General features: G+C 43.7%; 1 long non-coding RNA gene across 1 annotated transcript; it reads right to left on the minus strand.

The window, feature by feature from the left end:
- Positions 1 to 1,697: 1,697 nt before the first annotated feature.
- LOC128113388 (uncharacterized) lies at positions 1,698 to 7,185 on the minus strand. Its single transcript, XR_008219429.1, has 2 exons — positions 2,994 to 7,185; positions 1,698 to 2,886 (listed from the first exon to the last, which is right to left on the minus strand). It is a non-coding gene; the product is annotated as an uncharacterized LOC128113388 (long non-coding RNA).
- Between the last annotated feature and the right edge of the window lie 5 nt (positions 7,186 to 7,190).

Here is a 7,190-nt window from a genome sequence, read left to right on the forward strand (position 1 = left end):
TCTTCTTTTTTTCTTTTCCTGTATGATTTATATCAGTCTCAGAACTGCAAAGGCACATGTTTTTTGTTGGTCATCATTTAATCCTGTTTTTTTAAATTACTTTTTACATGAACATTCCATAATGCTGAAAATGGAGGGGGTCTTTCGAATTAATGACTGGGTATTCCTACAGTGGTTAATTTCTAACTGAAACTAACAGTGCTTCCTGTTGAGGCTGAGTATTGTACACCAATCTGTGAAACAAGAATAAACTAAAAAGTACCTTTCTGCTCAAAACTTTAGACGTTGATGTACAGAATACACTTCAGATCTATTTTTTCATTGCTGTGGCTTTGGGGAAGTCCATAGACTAGAATAGAGCTTTAACTTTGCTGTTAAGAGTTTATGATGTGGAGAAGGCGTGAGGAGGGTATGTATGTATCCAACTTTTACTAAGTTAGTTAAAGAGAATTAAAAGCCAACAATGAGAACAGTATAATGGCCCAGCAGTATAATGTGTGAACAGTAATTATAACCAAGGGTTGAAAACCTCAATGAAAAAAAAAAAACTTAAGTTCTTTTACACATTAGCTATTCTAAGCAAGCCCCCACCCAAGTAGCTGCATTAACTGAAGGTGATTTCAGTATCAGCTACCAAGCACTTTCAAATTATACGATCATATTACATAGCAGTTAATGCAATTGGGGTCAACTCTAGCCATGTTGCTATATGGGCTTTTACTTAAGATCACAGTATTTTTATATTATTATTATTCATTTATTCACTTTGGCAAAAGAGTAGGCTTGTTGTTATCGCAGTTTATGGAATTTTGAAATACTTTAAAACTGCATTTATAATGTGTGTGTGAAAATAAGCATGTGGGGGCACATATGGCGGTCAGAGGACATCTTGTGGGAGCTGGTTCTCTCTTTCCATCATTCAGGTCCAGGGGTTGAACTCAGGTCATCAGTTTGATGGCAAGTACCCTTACCTGCTGAGCCACCTTGCTGGCGCTGGCCTTCTCATGATGAGCTCTAAAAAATTAATTTAGTTTTTCAGTCAAATACATATACAACTATGTTTTATAATATTGGTTAAAAATAAACGTGTCCTCAACAATCATGCTGAAGAATCACATACACACTTCTACACATATGTCTGGATAGTAGTACAGAACACACACATATAGAAAATTTGAAAGGTGAGATGCAGATGAAATAATTAGCATTTAAGTTCTGAGTGGGGTGTCTTGACGAACACCTGTAATTCTAGCACTTGGGAGGTGGAGGCAGGACATTCAGCTCCAGGTCACCCTTGAGCTACACTGTGAGTTTGAGTCCAGACTGGGCTCCAAAAAGTCCTATCTTAAAGAGCCAAAAATTAGTAAGAAATTTAAATGACATAGACAAGAACGATACAAGTGGATATGCTTCACTATTTTAGAAAGATTTGGTTTTAACATTTATGACATGGTGATTTGAGTTTGAGTTTTGAAAATACAACAGACTTGGGCCAGCAAGATGACTCAGTGGTTAATAAAGACGCCTGCCACACAAGCCTGGAGACCTGAGTTTGGTCCTTTGGGATCCACATAGATGCTGAGAGAATGGACTCCATTAAGTTGCCCTTTTATCTCCACATGCATGTATGTCCCTATACATACTATGTATGCACACACACACAATAATTAAAAGTTAAAAATTTTAAAAATACAATAGATTTTAGAGCAGTTTTTATTTATAAAAAATATATTTCATATAGAGTTATCATATGCTTCCCATCCAGTTTGTTTGAATACTAAAATGTTCATGTTAGCATGGTATGTTTGCTATCCTTAATGAACAAATATTTACACATAAAATTCACTGTTTATTCAGACTTCCCTTGTATAACCGAAAAATAGTTTTGTGTTACAAGGATACCATTGCATATTTAGTTGCTGTGCCCCTAGACTGCCTCTGGTTATAATGGTTTCTCCAATTGCTTCCTTTCGAAGATCTTGACAGTTCTGAAGAGTGCTCTTTTCTTAAGACTCGTTTCTCTCTCTCTCTCTCTCTCTCTCTCTCTCTCTCTCTCTCTCTCTCTCTCTCTCTCTCTCTCTCAACAGGGTTTCTCTGTGTAGTTGTGGTGCCTGTCCTGGATCTCGCGTTGTAGACCAGGCTGGCCTCGAACTCGCAGAGATCTGCCTGGCTCTGCCTCCCAAGTGCTGGGATTAAAGGTGTGTGCCACCATCGCCTGGCTTCATTTCTCTTTTATGTGTATGAGTGTTTGTCTGCATGTGTGTATGTGTATTCTGTGGGTGCAGTGCCCGAGGAAGTCAGAAGAGGGCTTTGGATCCTTTGGAATTGGAGTCAAGGTGGTTGTGAGTCACCATGGTGGGTGCTGCAAAGCCAACCCACGGCTTCTGCAAGAACACCAAGCGCTTTTAACAGCTGAGCCATCACTCCAGCCTGGTCAGATATTTTATAGGATGCCCTTCTTCTAACTGTTCTCTGAATGCCCCTTCCCCCATTATTCTGGGACTGTGGGCATGACGAAGAAAACCACAGATGTGCAGTCAGATCCTATCAACATTTATTTACTACCAACCTGATTTGCCACCGAGTTCAGACCACATAGTAAAGTGATATCTAAGGGTTCGGTTCTGGCCAACATCCAACATCCAACTAAACCCAGAGTAGTTTCCACAGAGCAGGGCTTTCTTCCAAATGCTGAGTTTGTTCTGTGATTCACTTCTATGTGCCTGCCAAAGACGAAGTGGCATCTACATCTGCCAGTACCAAGTCAAGCACAACTGGATCTCCAAGCTCATATGGCCCAAGTGGCACGGCGACGAGTTGAGACCTGCCGCAGAGTTTTCTCTTCTCCCACTGGGCACAGCGCCTGCCAGCCCCATGCCCCACTTTCTGTAGGAAGGGTGAGATACAACAATTCACCTTTCATCTTAGAAGTGACTTCCTGACATCCTAAATCTTCACTGAAGTAGAATTTTGGGGAGATGTCCCGCACCTACCTGTGACATTGAAGCACTGCCAACAGGTCCAGAGTGGTTGCTGTTGGTGAAAACAGGAGAAAGAAACGGGCCAGGCAGTTTAGAGAGGGACTTGGAAAAGGGTAGCTCCGCTTCCTGTTCTTGGCAAGCAGCTCAGTCTTGGCCAGAGGCTGGGACTGCTCTGTCAGTAGTTCTGTCCTGGCTGCAGGCCGGGAGTGTCAAAAGCGTTTCAGGGGTCTTGATTCACTCTGGTTTCTTACCTTTCTTCTCCTTTATCTAATGTGACTGTCCATTTTGTCAGGTTGACACACTCTAGAATCACCAGGAGAAGAGTCTCAGTGAGGGCCTGTCTAGGTCAGGTGGCCGGCCATAAGATGCATGGAAGGGATTATCTCTATTAGGCTAAATCACGGGGAAAGACACAGCCTAACTGTGTGCAATACCATCCCCTAATTTGGGGTCATGAATTAATGATATAAAATGGGAGAAAGCGAGCTGAGCATAGGAAAGTACACATTTATTCTCTCTCCCCTCTTAACTGGATGTAACCAGTTGCCTTGACCATCCTGCAATGATAGACTGTATGTAACTCAGAATCTTGGGCCAAAATAAGCTTTCCCCCATCAGTTTCTTTTGGCAGGGTGTTTTATCAGAGCAATAGGGAATAAAACTAAGACAAATAGCAACCTAAGGAGCTGAGCTGCCTGGAAGCTATTGGTCCTGAAGGTGTGCCCAAAACTCCAGTCCACCCACCAGAATGGAGAAACTTATGAACAGCTCATGGGTAGGCCAATTGCCTTGATCAGCTGATCTCACCATGCCTCAACCCTGTAAAGCCTTACTAACAAAGACCTTAGTGGCAACCTTTCTTGGGATTCCCCTCTTGCTATAAAGGAATACTTCTTGCTTCCTTTGTCTTGAGCTCTCTTCTTTCTAATCCCCACCCTTAAGTTGTCTGTGAAATTCATTCTTTGAGTTTTCTGGAAACGACTGGCTTGGGGTGGCCTTGGTGGCTGTTGGTTTTCCAGGATTTTAGCCCCGAGTGATGAACCCTTGAGACGAAACAGCTTCTGTTGACCTCAAAGATCTCCCTCGATTTCTTCCCATTCCACTACTTCCTGCATGTCATCATCAGTGTCAAGGATAAGTATGAGATTCTGTAGGAGGGAAAAGTGAACATGGAGGCTGCTATGGACTCAATTACAACACAGAGCCCAGGAGTTAGTGTAGCTCCATTCGGGGCAGCAAAGCTTATTTCTAGTCTTGCCGGTTGAAAGTAAAACCCTTCTGGTTTTCTTTTCTTTTCAACAGGTATAGAAGAAAAAAGCGCGTTTGCTAGATCCACAATTAGCAAATTATTGATAGAAATATAAGTGGAATTACCATGTAATTGAGTTTGAGACTTCAATGCCATTGCCCAGGCCCCACTTGTGTTCTGCAGATATTAAATATGTGAGCAGGAAAGGGATATGGTAGGTATGACCACCGATGCAAATTTCAAGTCTCTGACAGGACACTAATCTTTGCAATCCCTCCAAGAATGGTATTGCTTCCGATTTACTTATTGCCTGACCAGAACTGCCAACTCTTTGCTAAACCTTTGGATACTTCCTATGTTATGTCCACGTAGTTCTCATACTCCCACTTCCTTTAGTGTGGGCACGTCTGGGTGGAAGTTAAGTGAGCAATGGAGTTTCACTTATGTCCTTCTCACAGTGGATTCCTAAATCCACCTTGTAGCTATTTTCCAAGTTTAACATAACAGAGAAAGATCTATTCTGTATTTAAACATATACCATGAAGGTATTTTTTTTAAACCTTTGAGATAAAATACTGAATCCAAGATCTTTACCTATTATCTTAGGGAAAACTTTTAATTGTGGTAGCTTGCTTACAGTTTTAGAGGTTTAGTCCATTATCATCAGGATGGGAAGCAAGGCAACATGCAGGCCGACATGGTGCTAGAGAAGGAGCTGAGTTCTTACATCTTGACTCACAGGGCACAGGAAGTGGTCTGTCTCACTGGGCGTGGCTTGAGCATATATGAGACCTCAAAGCCCACCTCTGACACACTTCCTTCAACAAGGCCACACCTCCTAATAATGCCACTCTCTTTGGGGGCCATTTTCTTTCAAACCACCACACCTGTTAAGCTACTTACAGGCGTATTTGGCATGGTAAAATTTAAACTATTTCCATTTGAGCCTTGCATTAAATTTCCTGGGGTTGGTAATAACAAAGTACAACAAACCAGATGACATAAAACAGAAGCCCACCTTTAAAGTTTCGGAAGCTAGAAGTGTAAAATGAGATGGCTGGCAGGGCTGAGCTTTTTCTGAAGGGTCTTTGGATAACCTTGGCTGCTTTTTCTTAGCTCTGGGAACTTCCGGCATTCCTTAGCTTCCAGCTGCATCCCTCTGGTCTCTGCCTTCCTCCTTCTGCTGTTTATAGGTCTGTGTAACCTCTCCTCTCAGAACCCCAAGCATGAGCATCAGGGAACCTCCTAATCCGGCATGATGTCACCTTACCTAATTCATCTGCAAAGACTCTCTCCTGGTAGACACATTGTGAGGTGCCAGACGGACATGAACTGGGGTGGTGACATATTACTTAGCCTACTACAACCCCACATCCTTCAACTCCACAACCAGCTTGCTCGTTCTTTTATGCTTTGGATTTCTAGTATGTGTGTTTCTTACCCTTTAAAGGAAAAAAAAAAGGACAAAAGAATGCCTCCGAGTTGTCTCAAAAGACCCTCTGATGTCCCCACCTCCCTCAGTTTATATCCCAGCTGTCTATACAAAGAACAGTTTTCACCTGGAAGAGAGTAAGAGATAGTTTATTCTGGAGCCAAATGAACATGAGGCACCATGGTCCAGGAATACAGACTTGGGTTATCCCAAATACGTTCCAGCATGGTAACCGTTTCATAGTTTTTTTTTATAGTAACAGAATGAGTAGTTTTTTTTTTATAGTAACAGAATGAGTAAAATAGTAAGTTAAAGGCAGTTTAAAAATACTTTGGAGGGCTGGGCAATGGTGGTGCATGCCTTTAATCTCAGCACCCGGGAGGCAGAGGCAGGCAGATCTCTGTGAGTTTGAGGCCAGCCTGGTCTACAGAGTGAGATCCAGGGCAGGCACCAAAGCTACACAGAGAAACCCTGTCTCCAAAAAGCAAAACAAAAACAAAAACAAACAAACAAAAAACCCCAAACAAAATACTTTGGAGGAAAAATCAAGTAGATGGTATAAATGTTTGTTATAGGTCTCTGGTGCTATCTGATGATATTCTCTGCTCTTGGGTTGGTAAAAGTTAAAAGTCCGTACATTCCATGAAGGTTTACCTAATAGCCACTAGTTGCTTCTAATCTGTAACTTTCTAGCACTCCATAATTCAGGAAGTTTTAATCAGCCGTGGAGGATGTTTAACACTAGTGTGTTCCCTGTCCCCCGGACATTATTAGTTTAGCCCTATCGTTTAATATTTAACTGCAGGCAAAAGCGATCTTTCAAAATGATCTCGTCAAAAGCACTCAACGAAGACCAAGCTCAAGCTCCTCACTCTAACCTGGCTTTTTATGATCTGACTTCCCGCATCCTTCCATAGGATCCACCGCTACCTGCCTGTTCTGCCGCTGAACCTCTTTGCAGGCTTCCGAATTGTCCCTGTCGGGCCATCCCTCCAGACTTCGGTTCTGCATGCTCAAGGCTGAAGCTAAGCCTCCTCACTCAACCTCCTCACCTCCACTGCCTCAGCGAGGAAACAGTTCATGTCAGCTCTTGGAAGTGTCTGTTAATACCAGCCCTTTGCTCTTATTCTTAAATAAAAACTACCAGAGGAAGCAATACATTCAAGGTTACGCACCGAGCTGCGCTTGCTCAACTGTGACCTCGCAGCCGCTCCGAGGGCCACGTGGGCTCCGAGGGCTGCGCTGTCACTCAGGAACCAGTGCCAGCCAGAGTTTCCCAAGAAACGGAGGGTGAAGTTCGGAACTCACTGGGACCCTTCACTACCAGGGCCTTCCATCTCCACGCCGCCCCGCCGGGGGTCCCGCCCAGCCTCTCACACCTACTCCTCCCGCCTGGGTACCCGGGGGTCTCGAGAAGCGCTCGCACGCAGGATCTGAGCATGCGCAGTGGACGTCCGGCACCAGCGGTCTCTGGCTCCGCGGCCCGGGCCGCTCTGCGCAGGCGTACGCCCCGCTCCGGGACGCCTGG

The sequence above is a fragment of the Peromyscus californicus genome, unplaced genomic scaffold (genome assembly GCF_007827085.1).
Source record: "Peromyscus californicus insignis strain IS unplaced genomic scaffold, ASM782708v3 Scaffold_18__1_contigs__length_77618521, whole genome shotgun sequence".
Taxonomy (NCBI): Eukaryota; Metazoa; Chordata; class Mammalia; order Rodentia; family Cricetidae; genus Peromyscus; species Peromyscus californicus.